Source organism: Danio rerio, chromosome 20, assembly GCF_052040795.2.
Source record: "Danio rerio strain M-AB ecotype USA chromosome 20, GRCz13ab, whole genome shotgun sequence".
Classification (NCBI taxonomy): Eukaryota; Metazoa; Chordata; class Actinopteri; order Cypriniformes; family Danionidae; genus Danio; species Danio rerio.
Window position 1 is genome coordinate 21,707,186 of NC_141040.1, and position 23,089 is coordinate 21,730,274.

At 34.5% G+C, this 23,089-nt stretch overlaps 1 long non-coding RNA gene across 6 annotated transcripts in view; it reads left to right on the forward strand.

Moving 5' to 3' along the window:
• The window catches only part of LOC110438169 (uncharacterized), a 236,490-nt gene that overhangs the window by 213,263 nt on the left and 138 nt on the right, over window positions 1–23,089 (forward strand). For 2 of the 6 annotated variants that reach the window (XR_015518327.1, XR_015518331.1), the window contains 3 exons: window positions 13,588–13,679; window positions 20,353–20,413; window positions 21,545–23,062. This is a non-coding gene — a long non-coding RNA (uncharacterized LOC110438169). Of the gene's footprint in view, window positions 1–3,851; window positions 4,067–13,587; window positions 13,680–16,409; window positions 16,823–20,352; window positions 20,414–21,544; window positions 23,063–23,089 lie in introns of those variants that run through there. The other 4 variants (XR_015518329.1, XR_015518328.1, XR_015518330.1 and 1 more) reach the window with 4 other exon arrangements.

Here is a 23,089-nt window from a genome sequence, read left to right on the forward strand (position 1 = left end):
TTTTGGGGTGAGCTGTTACTTTAATATGGCAATGGCATTTTCTCATGAAAATGGTCAGAGATTAGTGTGTGGTAACTTCCATGAATTTGTTTTGGCAATGTTGGGAAATAATAAAAGGATATATCCAAAGTCTACCAAAAATTCCTGTAGGAATTGAAGCCGATAAGAGTGATGTAATCAGTCATTGTGTTTTGTTGAGGGTTAAGCAGTGGCTCAGCTGTTTTATTACATGAAATCTGAAGTGGTTTCTGAGAAAAAATATATGCATCATCTTAAACCTCTCAGTTGGATCAACATGATATATTTGGGCTTAAAATAACAGAATGTATGAAAACCTCACTTTTTAGTTTCTAGGAGAATGATTGAGCGATTTGCTCAAATGCTAATGATAAAACATGTAGCGCTTTTATCTAAGTATACAATTGAAGCAGTTCTTTGCGGCCCTTCAAGGGGACATTAACTTCTACTCAAGCTCTCTGTCCATTGTCTATTTCTCAATGAACCCATTGAAAGATGGAATCTGTAGGTGTCAAAGCTGGAACTCAATGAAATGGATTTTGAAGATGTTCTTAACAGACAGGGCCTGGATGTATCCCAATATCGCCGTATCAGACATCGTGTCACAAGAATGTTGAGAATGCTTTGCTTCAAGTACATTTGTGAATAAACATTTTCTTCTAATGGCGTTCAACACTAACATCGGTGGAGCTGTCAATTGTCGGCACATTCCTTCCCTTTGAGCTTCAGCACTCTTGACGCTTCAGTGACATCAGAAAGAGCTTTTGTGAAGAGTGTAATTCAGCTTCAATTTAAATAAAGCTTCGTTCTGCTTCAGGCCTTGAGTTTGTCCTGCAATGTGCTTATTTTCTGTTTTCTTTTGTCCCTTTTGTTGTCTTGATTGTGTTGATTAACTTCATCTTTATTCGGTTTGTGGTTTATTGAATGTTTAATCCTTGAGAAAAAGACATTCGTTTAGCGAAAATGATTTAATCTCCAAAATTATAATAGTAGAAGGTTTCAAAAGTTTCAATCACAGTCAGACAGACCAATAAATAAATAGAAAGATACATAGACAGACAGATGGAGGGATGGACAGTCAGGCAGATGGACAGGTTGCTACACAAATGGATAGATATAGACAAATAAATAAGCAGACAGATACATCGATATAGACAGAAATATAAAGACTGCTCCAATTTATTTCAATTCATCTTTATTTCTATAGCACTTGTACAATGCAGATTATGTCAAACCAGCTTGACATAGAAGTTCTAGTGAATTGAAACAGTTTTCAGAATTGAAGTTCAAGTTAGTTCAGTTCAGTGTGGTTTAATTTTCACTTCTGTAAGTCTGAAGAGCAAATGCATCTATGGGCAACTCCACAAGTCCCAAACCAAGCAAACCATTTGAGAAGCAGCAGGTTTGAGTAGGTCACCTGCGGGTATTCAGGCTGGCCCACAAAATCAACGCAGAGACCATCTGTCACTGTTCATTCAGGAATCAGTTACACGCTCTCTGCTCCTCCATGATCACCACAGCATCAGCTCAGGATACGGCCTGGTCCAAGATTATGGATACCTTGGCATCGTTTCTTCACAGGTTTTAGATCCCATCAATTGTGCTGCATAATCTCTTGAGGCTTCTGGATGAGTATCCCCTGGTGGAAATAGAAAATAAAGTAAATAATTAGTGTAGCTGCTGTTCTTAGTGTATTTAAACGAGATGCAAAAAGTAGTGTTATAAATAAAAATAGTAGTTATATAAACAAACATAGAAACGGCATGTAAAGCATATGAGCATTCCTAAAAAAATGTCTAATGCATTAAGACAGGAGGAGTGTGTTCTACAGGTGGTTTGTCAAGCCCACTTACCTGCATGGAGCACACTCATGCATCATACCGTTATGCGATGCATTGTTTGTATGCTTTACTAAAAAGATCTAGATTAAAAATCTAGTTTTGAACTGAGAGAGTGTGTCTGAACCTTGGGCATAATCAGGAAGGCTATTCCAGAGTTTAGGAGCCATAAATGAAAAGGCTCGACCTCCTTTAGTAGACTTTGCTATTCTAGGTATTACCAGAAGCCTTGAGCTTTGAGATCTGAAAGAGTGGGTTGGATTGTAGTGAGACAGAAGGTTGGTTAGATAAACAGGAGCTAGATTATTTAAATAATAAAGATATATACAGTCAGGCAGACAAATAGGCACAGACATATAGATATAGACAGATACAGTATGCAGAAGGATAGATAGATAGATAGATAGATAGATAGATAGATAGATAGATAGATAGATAGATAGATAGATAGATAGATAGATAGATAGATAGATAGATAGATAGATAGATAGATAGATAGATAGATAGATAGATAGAAAGGCAGGCAGACAGACAGACAGACAGACAGACAGACAGACAGACAGACAAATAGAGATGGACGGATGGATGATTTCTGTGCATATGAGCTGCATTTTATATCTGAATATTCATACTGGTATTGGTATTTTCATTCATGCCAAGATGCAAAGTGAGTGCCAGTGATGCAGATGATTCAGCTCAGCTACACATCATGGTACACTGAGGCAAGTGCGTTCAATTTATCATCTGCTCTGTTCATGTCTCTCTGCAACCTGTCATTGTTGAATAAAATCACTTTGTGGCGCTCCACATCATCACTGTAGCAACAATTTGGGTATAACCAAAAATGATTACACTGCAAACAAATATGCCTGAATTCCAAAAATGACTGTGTACAAAGTATGTTTGTGCTTTCTTCTGCTATGGTGTAAAAGTAAAGCACCAGACAGAGTCTCTCTCTGTCTCTCACACACACACTTTTTTTCCACAGTTCTCTTATCCCCTTACTCTCCGACTTTAATTACTGTGAGACTGACTTCATACACCTTCACAGACAAGCCAATTAGGATCAAGTGTGTTTTTGTGGTTGTGTTTGTCTTGTAGAAAGAAGTGTTTGTGGGTGTTCACAAAGTTTACCAATTTCTGTTACAAAGTCTCACTACTATCTATATAAGCACTTGATAAAAAATCTATTGTAAGTTTCTGGAGAGGATTACAATGATTCTGAGAGAAACCAGAAAGTAATAGTATTTATGGTTCATAAACGACACAACTTTGACAGAGAGAATTAAGCATTGGTGTAAGTGTGTCTTAAAGATTTGGTGGAGGTTAGTTCACCCAAAAATGATTTTCTGTTATTAATTACTCAGTCCTATGTCAATCCAAACCCCACAATTTATTTTAATACCTTCATTCATCTTTGGAACACAAATAAAAATAGTTTAGATTTTGAAAGACTCCCTCATTTTCCTTATACAACAATGGTAAGAACACTGTCAAAACATGTCATGTGACATGTCAAGTTCAACAAGATGATGATCAAGAGTTGTGGGAATGGAGTGAGACTTGTGCCGCGGTCACACTAGAGTTTGTGCTTGCAAAATTCTGTTGTACGGTGCTGCGAAAAAGGGCGAGAATAAACAAGATTAGACATTTTTAAAAAAAACGAACGATTGGTCCATATTTTATTTTCTGTTCAAAGAGGTCATGCTTTAATCTTCGATTGGTCTCACTCAGTCATGTGATTCAATTTCGTAGTTCAAAGTTCAGCAAGCTTGAAATTTGCAACGCAGCGAACTGCTAAACTTGCTGCTTGAGCTTGCATTTCCGGTCTGCTGCATTCACTTGCATGTAAATGGAAGTCTATGGGGCGAAAAGTGCAGTATGACCTCGGCTTGAGTTGAGTGAGCACTAATGAGCGTCACCTGTGAGTCACACCTGTCTCGAGTCTCACAGAGGAGACAGAAAGATAAATGTAGAATTGACGACAGATGAAACACCAGAGAGGTTCAGACTTTGAGCACATTATGTTTGTTGGCGGTAGTCGTCCATGAGGGACTACTGGCATACATTGATTTTATTTATCAAAGTATTTGAACAATTGCCAGTGTTCCACATCTTTCTTTCCTGTATTACAGTGACTACATTTACATGGACATCAGTAATCAAATTATTTACCTTAATCTGAGTAAGGCAATAATTTGATACGAATGGTAAGAAAACTTTCACATTTCCCAGAGAGTGTTCGTAAAATTGTGTTTGGTGATGAATGTGTGAGGAGTTCACTATGCCCTTGTAGATGCAGGTGTCTATATTCCTGTACTTACTCTGTAGATGTGTAGATTAGTATCAAACAGCAGAGAAAACAGTGGCAAAAATAGATGATGGTAATAGTTGCATGTCTGTACTGCACTTTAATAATACGACTGAAATAGGACTCCGCAAGTTTTAGTTCGATTTGTGTCTACTACGATTATGACTATGGATTAGGGTGGGGGAAAAAACTCTGTTTACAGAGTAAACTCTTACAGTTTTTCTCGATTGCTTTGATGCAGTTGTCAACTGAAACTCCACCTTTTCAAAACAGTAAACACACAGGCCTAAACAGCAGCACTCATGGTCAAAATGACACATTTTGCTTGCAAAAGGCACATATCGTGTCAAAACATTTAAAATATGAAACAAAAGCTAATTTTACCTTAAAACAACACAACTTGCAAACAGGTATATGAGCTCTTTCAATTAATCATTACACCATGAACAACAAAATACAAAATTTAGAAGTCAGTGCACCACCATTGCTTGTCATTGTAGCCTATTGCCAATGTCATTTGTTGTCTTTCTATTTAGGCTGTCAAATTTGCCTTTTTGCAAAAAATTGGATCCAGAATAAGAAATGCTTTGATTAAATTTATATTGAATTCATGACAATTTTCAAACTGTGGCTGAAAACTGAAATTCTGTAAAAACAGACAAAAGTAATGAAATACTGTAAATATTAAAGAAAACACATTTAAACCAAAGTACAGTCAAATCTATTGGGAGTATAGGACATAGACCATATTGACCACCTCCATCCATGCTGGCACAGAACAACACAGACCTTCCATCGTTTTCATAAGGTTTGCAGACTGATTGCTAATTGAAGATTTGTGTGAAGGAGTGTCAAACCGCTGCTTCAGTGAATTCATACTGATCTTGGTAGTGTCTAATGGTTAGGAATAGATGGTTTCTGTTTGGTTACCATAGCTAAAACAATGGAGTTTGGACTGCTTGAATGACATCCGTGTTAACTGTTTTGAAAAATGGTGAGGAAAATGTGTCAACCCAATGAGAAAGGGTTTACACATTTGCAAGACCTGTCTTCTGCTTTGCTGGGATAGTGAAAATGAAAATAAAGTGGAACCTAGTTTCTTTAACCAGGTCAAAGCAAACAAGAAAAACTGCAATCAAAGTATTGTCTTAATTGTAATAAAATCAAAGTATTGGTGTCCATGTAAACGTACTTTGTTCGCATATGTCTTCTCCAACACAGACTCATTGTGAAAACGTACATTTGTACATTTCTGGAGTGAGTGAGTTACGTAGCCAGAGCTGCATTTCATCTTTAAAACAAATGGTACGGGGCGGTATGACGCCAATGCCTCCATGGACAGCTTTTTCTCTGTTACCAGTTTGCTCAGTAGCTCACCATGTTGGTTGGAGACGCAGAGAGGAGCTGACTGTGATGATGAGGTTCGAGTCCATCAAAGTAGAGGTCTGCATTCCCGCGGGAGCCGCGGGACCCGACCAGATTTCTGCGGCACGGGAATAAATTTCCGAATAAATCGCGGGAGCGGTCGGTAACGGGTTTAATTTGGGACGGGAGCGGGCTGTCTAGCAATAACGCTCCTGACTGTTGCTGTGTTTAGCTTGTTTGTTGCTGTGTTTGTGTATGTGTGCGCACGCGTGAATGAGAGAAAGAGAGAGCTTTGCCTGTGTGTGTGCTTGGTGCTTACGTGTGTGTGTGTGTGTGTGTGTGTGTGTGTGTGTGTGTGTGTGTGTGTGTGTGTGTGTGTGTGTGTGTGTGTGTGTGTGTGTGTGTGTGTGTGTGTGTTAGTGTGCGCGAATGAGACAGAGAGAGAGCTTTGTCTGTGTGTGTGTGCTTGGTGCTGTGTGTGTTTATACAGACAGCTTGTTACAGCCTGTCTAGGCTCTGAATAACTGGGTGGTTTTTGGTTTTGTTCTCCCCCCTGCTCTTTAGCGGGATCGGGCGCGGCGGGTAGAAAACGGGGCGGGTCGGGCAGCGGGACAACAAATGCTTAATATAAGCTGGAGCGGTCGGGTTCGGGCTAAAACCTGGCGGGTGCGGGCGGGAGCAGGATTCAAAATTTAGTCCTGCGCAGATCTCTACATCAAAGAAGGATTTTAGAAAGCAGGTAAAACAAAAACAAATGGCAAAAAACTAAATAAACAAGTAAATAACAGGATAAATAACATGATAAAAACTAAAAACATGGTAAACATCAGGCGGCCGCAAGGGCTTTTCTTTTTCTTGATTACTTTTCAACAATGTCGGTTGGGTTTAGGAAAGGGGGTGATCAGGTTCATCGGTGCTTTTGAAAACACTAGGTGGGTCAGTCAGTCAGTAAATCAGTCAGTCAGTGGTGGATTTACATGAGAACAGCAAGCACAAATGGCACTCGTGAGAGAAATTTGCGATCTGTAAATGTTTACACAGCAGCCTCTAGTGGATTCACGAAAACAAAAACTGGGACGTATTTTGCGATCTCCAGAAATGTATACGGGGGTACATATCTATAATGAGCCTGGGTTGGTCTTCTCTCTATCGTCAGCTCAGGGTGCACATTTACTATAACAGTATGATGTATTTGCCATTAGAGTCAGCAGTGCAACACACAAGCGAAGAATAGCTTATCTTATAAAGTAAGTGAACACTGAAAAATAGGCTGCTGGGTTTATCGGATAAATAAGGAAAAATTGCCACCTGGGTCCCAGATTAACACCTGTGCATTCAGTGTTTTTTTTTTTTTATCTAATTTTTGTTTTTATCTTGTCCTACATGTCTAACTCGTGAAATAAGCTGGAAAAACTCCTCTTACTCCTGTTAGGAAAACTTCTAAAAGAACTAATCAGAATTTAAAAATTGTAAGTAGTTTTTTATTTATTTTATTTATTTATTTTTTTAATACACACACACGTCTGATCATTAGCAAAGAAAGAGTTCTTTGTGCACATTGCTTAGAACCTGTGCCTTCTGCCAATGTTTTCTTTTCCTCTCTTTTCACATTTGAGGATTATATCATGTTTAAACTGTATGTTTGTTTGCAAATCACACTTTTTTGTCCCATTCATAGCCAACACCTGACATCTCTTGCTAGGAATGTGGCACTTGGACGTGTTTTATCACAGTCTTAATGTGTCTCACTTTGCCATCTGTTCTCTAAGTAGCTTGCGTACTTGAAAGTCACAAACCAAAAGTTAAGATATGCACAAACCATTTCTGGGGTTTTCAAAAATGTGAAAGCAAATCCCAACCCGGCGTGTGAACAACAGGCAATTTAAAATTTGCATTTGTTCTGCTGCATGAGTCTTCCTGTATTTTACAAGCCAGGTAATTTAACACACAATGCTAAAGAAATATGACTGTGCAATCTGAAAAATAAATAGCTGGCTTAGCCTGTTATGGACATTGCGTCTATAATACTAATACATGTAAATGGTGGTGGGCGACACGGTGGCTAAGTGGTTAGCACTGTTGCCTCACAGTAAGAAGGTTGTTGGTTCGAGTTCCAGTGGCATTTTTGTGTGGAGTTTGCATGTTCTACCTGTGTTCGTGTGGGTTTCCTCCGGGTGCTCCGGTTTACCCCACAGTCTAATGGTACAGGTGAATTGGGTGGGCTAAATTGTTCGTATGAGTGTTAATGAGTGTGTATGGATGTTTCCCAGTGATGGGTTGCAGCTGGAAGGGAATCCGCTGCGTAAAAGATATGCTGGATAAGTTGGCGGTTCATTCCGCTGTGGTGACCCCAGATTAATAAAAGGACTAAGATGAAAAGAAAATGAATGAATGGAAATGGGGCTTTACATTCAGAGGTAGTTTTATTAAATTATTTTATTTAATTATTTTGTACTTGTTGTCTTGTTTTGTGAATTTTTGTTGCTGTGTTTTAAATTTGATATACTTATTTGTTGGTCTTTTTCTGTATTTATAATATACAAGAATATGTGTTTTTGTTTGAATGCTTGCTTGTTTTTAATGTTTTTATAAATTCAGAAAGTTTTTTGTTATGTTTTGGGGGGGGGTTTTGTTTATTTTTTTTTTTTTTTGGTGTTTGAATGTTTTGATTGGTTTGCTTGTTCTGTTTTAACTGTGTGTGTGTGTGTGTGTGTGTGTGTGTGTGTGTGTGTGTGTGTGTGTGTGTGTGTGTGTGTGTGTGTGTGTGTGTGTGTGTGTGTGTGTGTATTTGTGTTTGTGTGTGTGTGGTGTTTGTACGTTTGTCTGTTTTTTGTTTGTTGTTTCATTTTTTCCTAGTATTATTGTGTTTAATGTTTTTTTTATGTTATTGTTTTGTTTGTTTGTTTATTGTTTGTTTGTTTTTTGTGTTTTTTTTGTGTTTTTTTTTTTTACATTCACTCCGGGGGTCCGTTCTTCGTACGTGGATTACTCAGTTAGCTGGATTTGGTTATTAACGATTTGACACGATCCAGGATTGTTTCAATCTTTAAAACTGATCCGAGAGTTGTTGTCATAGCAACACAACAGTAGCTCAAACCTGGATGGGAGCAGGTTCAATTCATATAAACAGGATTAGATCGAGTCAGTTCAAGCAAAGATAATACAGAAAGTATGTACCAAATTTTGATATTTTCTTACAGTAGTAGGTATATACCATTGGAAAAATAGTAAATGTTTTTTAACTATACATATATATATATATATATATATATATATATATATATATATATATATATATATATATATATATATATATATATAGTTAAAACACATTTATATATATTGTTACTAAGGTATAATTATTAATAAAATAAATAAAGTTATATATATTAATAAAAATTATGCAGTCTGCTCTCCGAAATAAAAGTACAAAGACTGCCATCTGGTGGTGCAAAGAGAAAACTTATTGATATGAACTTTTTAGATCGCTTTAGTAGACATGCAAACTATGTGAATTTTTAAAAACAAAGATACATTTATGCAGTCATAAACATGTTTTGACAGTTAATATGTGATTTGATGCTTCACAAAAGTTGCAGACGCCTTTACCAATATCAAAATGCTTTTGTAAGCATTCAGTTATTCTTTAAACCGATTAAAAAAAAAACGGCTACAATAATACTACTATGGCTACTATAATAAGGAAAATCCGCTTTAACTGTAAAACAAAATAAATTGATCTTGACACATGAAAGGGCCAAGCATGCAGTCCACAACAAGGTGTAGTTATTGCGTACCACATTTAACAAGCCATTTACTGTGATTTTTATGTAATTTAGCTCACATGGATAATTGAATATTAATCAGATGATGTCATTACGCTGCTGTGCCAATCGTTGCATTGCTAATCATGTTTTTGAAGATCGATAGATCTGTCCTTCACAACAGTTAGCGATCTCAGATCAGTTCATCCAGACATTTGAATCTGATTTACGAACTTTTTGAAGGACTGAATTAGCTAGAGATCAGTTATCAAGATTAAAAGATCCAGGATCTGCCAAATTATTTTAGATCATTTAAGCAAGGTACGGAGAACGGACCCCAGGTTTTCTCTTTTTTTTTTCAAACAAATCTCACATTATCATGACTAAAACTAAATCAAGTTTAAATTAAACAAGCTCAATTTTTTTCTTCAGTTTTGAAATTGGTATACTTATTTGTTGATCTTTTTTTTTGTCCTTATAATATGCAGTAATTTTTATGTTTTTTTGAATGTTTTTTTGTTTGTTCATAGTGTTTTTTGGACATTCAGAATGTTTTGTTTTATTTTATTGTGTGTCTTCTTTTGTCGTTGTTTGAATGTTTTGATTGTTTTTAATCAGTTTGCTTGTTCTGTTTTGACTATGTGTTTTTGTATGTTTATGTCTAATGTTCTTTTCATGTTTTAATTAAATGGTTTTTTTTGTTTGCTTGTTTTTGTTTTGTTTACTTTTTCAGTTCTGTTCACTTTTCTCTCTCTATTTTATTTAGAATTAATCACCTTATTATAACTAAAACTAAATCCAGATTAAATTAAACCATCTCTAATTGAAGGAGACCTCTAGGCATACATTTCTGTGTGAAGTTTGCATGTTCTCCCCATGTTCACGTGGGTTATTTCCAGGCGCTCGTGTTTCCCCCAAGTCCAAAGAGGTGCAATATAGGTGAATTGAATTAACTAAATTGACTTTAGTGTATGCGTATGAATGAGAGAGTAGGGATGTTTCCCAGCACTGGGTTGCAGCTGGAAGGGCATCCGCTGTGTAAAACATATGCTGGATAAGTTGGCGGTTCATTCTGCTGTGATGAACGCTGATGAATAAGGGACTAAGCCAAATGAAAATTATTGATAAATGGATGAATGTAAATGGTTTACTTTTTGTCTTATTAAGTTTGTCTTTTGTTTTGAATTTGGTATACTTTGTTGATCTTTTACTATCCTTATAACTTATAGTAAAAAAAAAAAATTCCTTTTTTTTATTTATTAATTTATTTTTTTGCATATTTGTTTTTTTATGTTTTTGTATATTTGGAATGTTTTTTTGTTGTTGTTTGTTGGTTTGTGTGTTTTGTTTTTGCACGTTTTGCTTGTTTTTGATTGTTCTGTTTTGTCTGCGTGTATGTGTTTTTGAACATTCAGAATGTGTTTTGTTTTTGTTTGTTCATTTTGTCTCTTGTATTTTTATGTTTTAATGTTTTTTATGTTTTAATTCAATATTTTTGTTTTGTTTACTTTTCAGTTTTTTTCTCTTATTTTAGGTATTATAACTAAAACTAAACACTAAATGAAAGAGACCTCTAGGACTACATTTCTGTTTCAGTCTGGTGTGTTTTGTACTCTCTCAATGTTTCATCATATCTATCTATCTATGTGTGTGTGTGTGTGTGTGTGTGTGTGTGTGTGTGTGTGTGTGTGTGTGTGTGTGTGTGTGTGTGTGTGTGTGTGTGTGTGTGTGTGTGTGTGTGTGTGTGTGTCTGTCTGTGTGTTTTCTTTTTCTTTTACAAATTCCATCAGGGAGCTGCTCTGTCAACAACCCAGAAAAGTTTTGGTTGAATAGCTATGGCATAAATAGTTGATGAGCTGTGATCTGTTTATTTTTTTTTTCATGACCTTATTTTACAACAGCTGAATCTTAAGAAGTGCGAGGGCACAAGACCATGAGGGCCCTGTAGTGACTGTGAGAGTCTGATTACCATGAATACCTGACAGATTGTGAGGACCTGATCACTGCTGAGAGGATTGAGTTCACTCAATGGAGCAATTACACATCCATGTGTGAGATCACAGTCAAAAAGCAAAAACATCACAACTGACCTGGTAGCCCTGTCAGAGATTTAGCATTTCTAGTTGCACCTGGAAATATATTTTTATTTAACTGAAGTGATTTCTAATTCTGGCGATGCGGTGGCACAGTAGGTTGTGCTGTAGCCTCACAGCAAGAAGGTTGTGGTCCATTCCGCTGTGGCGGCCACAGATTGATGAAGGGGAGCCAAAAAGAAAACGAATGAATGAATGATTTCTAATTCTTCACAACCATGTCCTAAATACAATTAAATCTAAATAAAATTCAAAAGAAGCTGTTAAAGGTGCACAGTGTGTCATTTTTGTGGTTTTTATTTTCATGTAATAGATTTTTAGGTATAGAGGTATAAGTTCCTTAAGTATAGAGGAAACAAAAAATGAGGTTTGTTGCTCAAACTGCTTATTTAAAATGAGCTGAAACAGCACAATGCTTGAAGTTTTTGGGACAACTTAATTGTTTTAATTCCTTCATGTTGACCAAACGCAAATGAATTGTGTGCATTATTTTTATAAAGGAATGAATTACTTTACTCTTAAATAATGTCCATGAAATGTACAGTATGTATGTGATTGATGTGTATCACTGTATGTGCATGTTTATAGTGGTATATGTACTCAGGTGTGTATATATGTAAATTTTTTGAGCATGGGTGTATTTATGTTTGTATTTATTTAGCTTTTGTTTTAATTTATATTAATTTCTGAATATTGCTGGAATTATGAATTATGTTTTAGGATGAATACAGTATCCATCCATCCATCCATCCATCCACGTATAATTTCTTCTATCCACTCATCTACCTTATCATGCAACCAATCATCCATCATCCATTCACATATCATTCCTTCTATCCAATCATCCATCTAATCATCCAACCATGTGTCATTCCTTCTATCCCATCATCCACTCATCCATCCAATCATTAATTCATCCTTCCATGTATCATTCCCTCCATCCACTCATCCACCTAATCATCCATACATCCATCCATCTATCCATCCATCCACGTATCATTCCTTCTATCCACTCATCCACCTAATCATCCATCCATACACCCATCCATGCATCATTCCTTCTATCCCTTCATCCATCCATCCATCCATCCATCCATCCATCAATCCATGTCATTCATTTTATCCACTCATCCACCTAATCATCCTTCCAATCATTCATCCAATCATCCATTCATCCATCCCTGTATCATTCCTTCCATCCACTCATCCACCTAATCATCCATCCATCCATGTATCATTTCTTCTATCCCCCCATCCATCCAATCATCCATCCATCCATCCATCCATGTATCATTCCTTCTATCCCATCATCCACTCATCCATCCAATCATTAATTCATCCTTCCATGTATCATTCCCTCCATCCACTCATCCACCTAATCATCCATACATCCATCCATCCATCCACGTATCATTCCTTCTATCCACTCATCCACCTAATCAACCATTCATTCATGCATGGTAAAAAAAAAAAAAGTGTAAATGCTACTAAATATTAAGTCAACACAATCTGTGAAGATCCACACTGTAAGTAACTTGTGTGATTTTGAACTTTCATGATTCTGGCTACATGAGTCTAAGTAATGCATTCTGTGTCCTGAAATATATTTATCTATTTATGGACACTGACTGAGACCAGATGTTCACATACATTTTGTGCCAGTAAAACTCAGTGACTATATAAAAACTGAATTTTTTAATGTTTTAATCCTGAAACCTGTGATGCTAATTATTTCATAGCAGAAACAGAGCCATATTTTGTTTTAGTACCATGTCACGAATGCTGGATCCTGCAGCAGATGTGCTGAAAATTATTAATAATGTCACTTGGGAGGATTTTAGAAGCTGTGTATTTCTAAGCGTGTTTAGAAACCTTGATGTTAATGGAGCCGTAATCTTGCATAACCGATGGTGATTCAATATTTCAGCATGTTTCATTTTTCAGAGCAGTGTCTCTGGTTTTCTAATTTTCCAGATGCATTATTTGAGCATCTGCATTTCTGTGGTTTTGCATTTACAGTGAGCTGTATGTAGATGTATGTTAATGAATATGCAAATATAGGTCCATGATGATCAGGGCTTCGGCATGCTGCTATCGTGTTTGTGTTTCGATTCTGAATTTGCTGGAGTGTGGGGATGATTTAATGATAGAGGCATGAGAGTCTGTCTGGATAACCTCTGTGTTTAATCTGTCCACAGCTGATCCACTGTGAGTCCGATAACTGACTAGATTATCACTGACCAGTCAACAGGGGCTGGATGTGTGGAGACGCTGAGCACATTGTGCAATGGTATGTGATCTGTCTGTTCCATTGTCTTTTTCTTATAATGAGAAAGCATGTACAAATACACGAGGTATTTTAATTTCATATATATATATTTTTTTCATTTTGTCCTATTAATTTTCTTTTAAAAGGTCCTACAGTAATTTTCTTGTTTTGTAGATTTGTTCTCATATTTTTATTAATGTTTCTTAATTACAATTTAGTTTTTATTACTTAATACAAACTCATTATTATCAGCAGTTACAGTATTATTATTAAGTATATATACTGTGTGTGTCTATATATATATATATTTTTTTTTTTATTTATATATATATATATATATATATATATATATATATATATATATATATATATATATATATATATATATATTTATATATATATACAGTTGAAGTCAGAATTATTAGCCCCCTGAATTATTAGCACCCCTGTTTATTTTTTCCCAAATTTCTGTTTAACGGAGGGAAGATTGTTTCAGCACATTTCTAAGCATAATAGTTTTAAAAACTTATTTCTATTAACTGATTTATTTTATCTTTGCCATGATGACAGTAAATAATATTTTACTTGATATTTTCCAAGACACTTCTACAGCTTAAAGAGACATTTAAAGGCTTCACTAGGTTAATGAGGTGAACTATGCAAGTTAGGGTAATTAGGCAAGTTATTGTATAATGATGCTTTGTTCTAAAGATTATCGAAAAAAAAGTTAGCTTAAAGGGGCTAATAATTTTGTCCCAAAAATAGGTTTTCAAAAATTAAAAAACTGCTTTTATTCTAGCCGAAATAAAACAAATAAGACTTTCACCAGAAGAAAAAAATATTATCAGACATACTGTGAAAATTGCCTTGCTCTGTTAAACATCATTTGGGAAATATTTAAAAGAAAAAAAAAAAATCAAAAGGGGGCTAATAATTCTGACTTTAACTGTATATATATATATATATATATATATATATATATATATATATATATATATATATATATATATATATATATATATATATATATATATATATATATATATATATATATATATATATATATATATATATATATATATATATATATACAGTACTATGTATTAGACTGGTACAGTACAAGGTATTAGTTGGATATTTTGGGTCTAATTGTTTAAGGCATACAGTATGAAAGACAGGATTAGAAAAAGGAAGAATGAAGAATTGGTTTGATCTGCATTTCTGCCAGAGCTGTTGTCAATATTGCTTGAATTGATGGGATTGTGAATGCTGAAAAGTACAGACAGGTTTTAATTTATCATGTAATTCCTACTAGGAACCACCTAGTTTGTAGTAGTTTGATTTTTCAGCATGATAATGATCCTAGGGCATCACAGTGGCACAGTGGGTAGCACAATCACCTCACAGCAAGACGGTCGCTGCCTGGTTTAAGTCTCAGCTGGGTCAGTTGGCATTTCTGTGTGAAGTGTACTCCCTGTGTTTGTGTGAATTTCCTCTGGGTGCTCCAGTTTCCACCACAAGTCCAAGACATGCGCTATAGGTGAATTGAATTAACTAAATAATTAAATTAAAATGTCTGTATAATGTCTGTAGTGCATGTGTGTGAATGAAAGTCTATGGGTGTTTCCTAGTGATGGGTTGCAGCTGGAAGGGCATCCGCTGCATAAAACATATGCTGAATTTCTGTGTAGAATTTACATATTCTCCCCTAAACCTAACCCTTTACTGGACATAGCTGGTTTTGTCTGGGCTCCTAGCCTAGCTAGGCTGGTCAAGCTGGTTTTAGCTGGTCATCTCCCAGCCTGACCAGCTAAGACCAGGCTGGAAATGGCTGAAAACCAGCCTGAAAATGGCCAAAACCCCTCTATAACCAGCCTGGTCAACCAGCCAACCAGCCTAGGCCGCAGGCAGAGTGCCTTAGTGCCCCAACCAGTGCCGATATACAGCCATATCGCACTGCTACGAGTGTGATATTGTGTTTATACAACAGTTTGATGGCATAATTGTGTATATAAAAACAAAATCAAACATGTACAGTCTCAAAAACCCTTTTGTTTGAGGAACTACTTTCTTCCACGTTGGATTCAAATCATAAGCTGACAGTTAAACAGTTGAGCAAGCATCTTTTAATCAGATTTAATCAGATATATATGGTTAGGGTTACATGTTAGATGAATTTCTTATAAATGTATACTTCAAATGCAGTTTATTGTTTACTTTTTAGGAAATTAACACAAAAGCTTGCTATAAGTAATTCTTTAATTCTTAAATGGAAAGTGTTAGATTAATAGATGTTATAAAAAGTATCAACGAAGAGAATAATCATTGTTAATTTTCTTTTCTTTTTATTGTCTTTTACTTACTACAAATAAAATCACAAATAGAAAAAAAAGCAATTTAATAATCACACTTTTTCATTATTATATTTCACTCCAACATCTGTAAACTCATATAATAAACTCATTGAATAACTTCAATTTCATATCTGACTTATATTTTATTGGTTTAAATTTAGGTTCATTTCAAGAGGTTCATTCAAGAATCTTTACTCTCTGTCCCTTCAGGAAAACAATAAAGCCATTTTAGCATGATTATTTGTTATTTTAGCTTATTTTGTTAGCTTGTTATTTTAGTTAAAACACAATGACACGACAAGCTTGCAGACTTGTTCTCTCTTTCCTTAGCTAATAGTTTTATTATCTAACATTAAATTCCTGGATATCTGTGACCTCTCTGTTTCTGCATTACTAGATAGTGAAGTCATTTCTCATCCCAAGCGACCAGTTGGAAAAAAAAAAAACATTCCCACTGGAGAACCCTGAGGTTAAGAGGCTCCCGGCGTGATGGAAAACAGAGGCAGACACTGACAGGACTGTGATATAATTAGCTTTTCTAAGGTCACCACTATTTGTTCTTGAACATTATATCTTAACAGTGCTGGACATCAATCACCAGGCCACTCACTGTATTCAATAGATTTTAATAAAAACAGAGAACATTAGAATTTAATGTTAGCGTATGGACTGTCATGCAGCTATAGACAAAATTGTGACAGTCATTCAGGTTTTATTGTTGTCTTTCAGAAGTGCTGGAATGAAATTTGATAGTAAATTAGTGTGTGTGTTTACTTGCTTGTGATATTTGTGGTTCTATTTGTAGAAAGTAAAAAGACAATAAAAAGAAAGCAATATAATAGCAATGATAATTTTTGCAGTTGATTCTTTTTCTAACATCTAGCAATCTAACACTTTCCATTTAAGAATTAAATTATTACTTTTATTACTTTTGTGTTAATGTCTTAATAAGTAAACATTAAAACGCATTTAAAGTACATTAATAAAGAATTCTGAAATTATTAAAGTATGCAATTACATCTCATAAAAAATATAATTAATTTGACTTGAACTTGAACATTCTCTGTGGTGGCTTTCATAATGACAGATATCCACTGCATAATGCAGAAAAATGTGTCATTATTAAAGCCTCTATGGAGAATTTTTAAAGCATACCTCTGTTTTCCATTACATTTGTAAATTATGCAAAGAGTGCATTCTACCACAACCCCTAAAGCATTTTGTAAAATGCAATGAAATTAAAAATCTGTGATGTGTTAATTATCTTTAACTTGTATTTAACAAGCAAAAAAAAGATTTCTTTGCATTGAGAAAAAAACTTTTTTTCACACACTTTTTATGGCTGCAACACACTCAAGTAAAAGTTAAAGATAATTATAAAATCAAATATTCCTAATTTTATTGCATTTTACAAAACCTCCCAACTTTTTTGTAATTGTGGTTGTATTAGATTAACACTATTTTTTGTTCATTATTCTTCTTTGTAGTTGTTATTGTTGTTAATAAGTTAAATACATTGGTCAAAGACAGGGTAAAATTAGGTGGTGTTTTGATTAAATTAAATTTACAGATGTGATATTATGTCTAGTAAAGTATATCAAATATTTTCAAGGACATACTCCTGTTTTAGCTTAAAAATTTTATAAGAAAATTAAGCACATATTTATCACGATCTCAAATCAAATAGAAACTGGGCCAGAGCTGGCTCACTTCTGGCAAGCGGATGTCGGTGTTGTGGCATAGCCCATGGTACTAATGAGAGTGACTGAGGTGAGTTTCATGAATGGAACCCTTTCCTTACAAAAGATAAATGAATGAATGAATGAATGAATTCATTCATTTAATTTCTTTAAGGTTTAATGTCACTTCTTGTCCTTGCTTTATCCATCAAAATAATTAAAAAAAATACATTTTAATCAATTATGGCCTTTATTTAGTTTTAAATGTACTTAGAATGCTAATGGAGAGGGATGCATTTTGTGCCAGGGGTGCATTTCTCGGCACAACACTTAAGTCACCCGACACATTTGGACCTGCATCTGGCCCGATTCCGCTGGCTTCCTGGGGTATGAATACAAAAGATGCTTTATGGTCTTTTAGTACAGGAATGTTTATGCTATTATGCTAATTATGCAAAAATTAAACAGTATTCAAACTATATAGCCCCAATAGTGAATGTCTGTATACAAAGGGTTTGACCCCAGTATAACAAATTATGAAATAATCGCCTATTAATTTAGGCGCTAAAAATTTTGGAGATGGCCAATCAAATTAAAGTAAGCGGTCCATCTGCACATACATCATTACAGTGCAACAACTCTCCAGGTAAACTAAACATAAATATATCAAAGTTGTTATTGTAATAAGTGCTAAACACTAAACAGATAAAATGAGTTTGGAAAGTACAGTAAACTTTCTGCCTAATTTCACCTAATTTACGCTATGTTCACGTGCTGTTTTGAACTGGAATAATGCAAATACTGTACTAACAGCCAAGGAGATTTTGTCAGTGACTTTAATTGTTATGGTCAGTAGGTTGCAACAAGTCTTTAGGAATATGCATTGAACCAAATATTGAGAGTTATTATATACGAGAGATATTTTAATGTGAAACATCAAATGACTATTGTTCAAAATATACCTGACAAGACTTTTTGATATATATATATATATATATATATATATATATATATATATATATATATATATATATATATATATATATATATATATATATATATATATATATATATATATATATATATATATATATATATATATAATATATATATATATATATATATATATATATTATATATATATATATATATATATATATATATATATATATATATATATATATATATATATATATATATATATATATATATATATATATAATGCATTTATATGCATTTATGAATGTATTATATCATCTTTATGTCAAATTACAAAATACAAATTACCCCTTGCGAAGTGTTTGTAATGCAGCGTTTATAGGGCATATAGTTTATAGAGTCGGTGACAGGCTGAGAGTAAATTTGACGAAATTCTCTCCTCTGGCTGCAGTCATAAGTCTCGCACTAATTTTTTTTTTTGTTTTTTTGCTTTTTCTTTAAGTCTTGATAACACCATCAAGGAGTTTTTCTTTTATTATTTCAGCAAATAGGATTGTAAAAAAAGATTTGTTGTACTGTTCGACTCACTGCTGTTTGTTTATCCAACTATGATACCTTCTGCTACTGAGAAACCCAGAAATGTGAAAAACATCTATTAATTAATATTTTGTGTCTGCAAAAGGATCCATAAATGGAATATTTTAATATAAAACATCAAATGATTACTGTTCAAAATATAACTGACAAGATTTTTTTGATACATGTAGGCTACTATAATTTCACTGAGTGACATTTGAGTGGATGTCTTCTGAAAATCATGCTAGAAATGTACATTAGAGGAACAGAGTTAAACATTAAACATTGGATTTCTTTTTAATAAAAGAAGTGATTGAATATGAATTGGGAGAAGCAGGTTCAGAACCGTATGGAATATTAATAAGCCATGGACTATATAGAGTCGACTCTTGCCCTGCAGATATGAAGAGAACTAGGAGAACAGACATCAGAAAAGGCCAGCTGTAAGACTGGGAGATTTCTACACCTCAGACTACGCTTCTCATCCACCTTTTGTGCTTTGTACTGTGACAGACAGAACGCTGTCTTTGACTGACAACTGATACCTTCATAAAAATGGGAGAAATTATAAAAAATGTATTAACAAATACGCTAGATATGCAGTGTAGGTTTGATGAACATGTTTTGATGGAGCATCAGAGCACAAACACACATGCACTGATTCTTCATGCACACAAAGCCCCTCAGGTAAAGAGAAGTGGCGGTAATTAAGTTGTTCAGGCAGTGAGCTGTAAAAGAAGGAAAAGTTCTCGTTTCTCTTTTCATCTCAATATGAATGGCAAGTCCTATTGACACAATCCCACAATCCTGCTGCCCTCTAGTGCTAAACCTCTGTGATTATTTTCCTCTGCTCCTCTTGTCCACTGATGGATGTCACAAAATGTTTATTCGCTGCTTCCATTTCTGTGCACGGTTTTCATTTCTCAGTGTGGCTCCACTCTCAGTCTTGTTGAACGAAGTAACGTGCCTACTGTGATGATTATGCTCTCTGTTAAGCCTCTGTTAAGTTCATGTTCTGTGTGAATGAGATATTCGAAGTGTATTAATTATTTGGTGCTGTTATATCGTAGATTTCCCCAGTTACAGAATCCCACTTGATTGTTAAATTAATCACACTGCTTTTCTTTTTTGATTTGTCATTCACAGAATTCTCCGGTTACACATCTCTATTGTCAGAGGCTGTGCTTTTATCTGTCATCTCGATCAGGTAAGTGGACACTTTTATGTATCTCAAAGTACATCATGTATGTCATCTGGGGTTAACAATTGTCATCCAAAACAGTTTCTAAAAGAGCACTGATATACAAAAAAAAAAGGTGTTTTTCCTTTGCAAAGTTGCACAAAACATTTTCAAAGTTATCTGTTCACCTGGATCATTAACAAAGAATAAAAATTATTCATCGTATTATTCACTGTATTGTTCATGTCAGACCAGTACTTGGTGATATCACTTGTTGCAAAACACTATTGGCCCTATAGTTTGATGTGTTTTGGAGCATATCAACTTTAATTTTGAACAAAATGGCAAATTTTTAGACCTAGGGAATCGCTATCTTGGAATATCGATGTGTCTGACGTCACAGGGTTGGTTCTGTACCCTCAGCTGAACATTCAGTGGAAGTAATGGACTGAACACAGAGGCTGGACAGCCTAATTTAACCCAATGCATGAATTTGTGAGTTTGTAACTGGTGCAAATACCAGCTATATATAGTTGAAGTCAGAATTATTAGCCCCCTTAGAATTTTTTTACTTTTTTAAAAAATTCATTTTTAATGAATTAAAAAAAAAAAAATTACATCATTTCCCAAATGACGTTCAACAGAGCAAAGAAACTTTCACAGTATGTCTGATAATATTTTTTCTTATGGAGAAAGTCTTATTTTTTTATTTCGGCTAGAATAAAAGCAGTTTTAAATTTTTTAAACACCATTTTAAGGTCAAAATTATTAGCCCCCTTTAAGCTAATTTCTTTTTCGATTATCTACAGAAAAAAACATCATTATACAATAACTTGCCTAATTACCCTAACTTGCCTAGTAAACCTAATTTACCTAGTTAAGCCTTTAGATATCACTTTAAGCTGTATAGAGGTGTCTTGAAAATATCTAGTCAAATGTTATGTACTGTCATCATGGCAAAGATAAAATAAATCATTTATTAGAAATGAGTTATTAAAACTATTACGTTTAGAAATGTGTTGAAAAAATCTTCTCTCTGTTGAACAGAAATTGGGGAAAAAATTAAATGGGGGCTAATAATTCTGACCTTAACTGTATATAATATATATATAAATATATATTTATTCTACTTTTCTTTTTTCCCCCTTTAAATTACAGATCATTTGATGCACTTTGGTCTACTCTCTGTACGCTGCCTGACTGTCTGTCTGGATTTCAACCATGGTTTAAACAAGGTTCAGCGCTGACGTAATGGGGGCAGGTCACTTTTCACTACTACAACTGTTCACATCTGTTCATGTTCAAATCAAAGTAAGTTTTTCAAAACACAGGTTTTTATGTCCTTCATACATGTTGAGAGATCGAATTGATCGACTTTATAAGGGAATAAGTCTGGACATAATCAACAAAGACCGACTTAGTAAAACATGAAGTCATGTGCTTTATTCGTTGCATTAGTCTGAATGTAAATCCGGTCGTCAGGCAAGTGCTGCCCCGCAGTGTGAGAGAGTAGACCAAATTGCTTCAAACAAAAGGTATTAAAAAAAAGAAAAATAGAAAACGTATGAATATTTTATATATACAAACATATTAGACACAACGTCCACAACTTCACCCATTGGATTAAATTAGGCTGTGCAATCTCTGTGTTCAGTCCATTACTTCCACTGTATCTGTTTAGCTGAGGAAACAGAACCAACCTCGTGACGTCAGAAAAAGCATCATTCTATGATGGCGGTACCCTTGCCCTAAAACCTATAGTAAAACATGCTGTTTTCTTCTAAATGGTTACTTTAGTCGAGTTTGTTTATTTTTTTCATTATAGTGAAAACCAATGTATTGAATAATGTAAACTTGACTGAGTGCTTCACTTCAACTTTAACAGTAGATTACATGGAGAAGAAAATGATAATGTTTCCAAAAATGATGTACTAAAATGACTACAGTAAATAAAAATAGACAGATGTGAACATTAACTCAAACTATTCTACAACCATTCATTCTAAAAATAAAGGATTCTTTACTAGATTGGCATTTATGGTTAAACAAATAACATTAAAAGGACTCTGATCATGCAAAAACAACTTTTGGAAGCTGTTTGTACAAAACTGTGTGTAGGTACAGCATTAGCATGTCCATATATTGGAGTGATATAAACACTTTAAAAAAAAACATAAAAACGCTTTAAATATTTTTAAAAATTCACAATGTTGATATAGGAACAAAATCCCAGTGATTTTAAGTCCCACTGGAACATGACTTGGCAGTGCAATTTTTCCCACCCATCGAAATTGATTGACAGGGAAGTATTAACTAGTCTCCATAGTAACGCGTATAATCATGTTCACAAGACAGTATTTGCAAAGAAACATTGCAAGTTTTTACAAGTTTAAAATGTTTTTAAACAGTGCATGTTTGTATTAAGGAAAAAACTGTAAATTGTTATGCAATTCATAACCACTGAGATCACCACAGCTGCATAGTGTCAGCAAATCTCTAAACAACGATGCTTCAATCACATAACAGGAGTCCGGGTTTGTGGACATCAAATCAGGTTTGTTTTGTACAATAGCATAACAGATATCCATACAGCAGTGGATATTAACTTGCATTTGTGTTATTCATTCATCGTTGCAGAAAGCTTGAATAAATTCCACAAGAAATACATAAAATAAATTTTGAGAAACTGTGTCTCTACTTCAT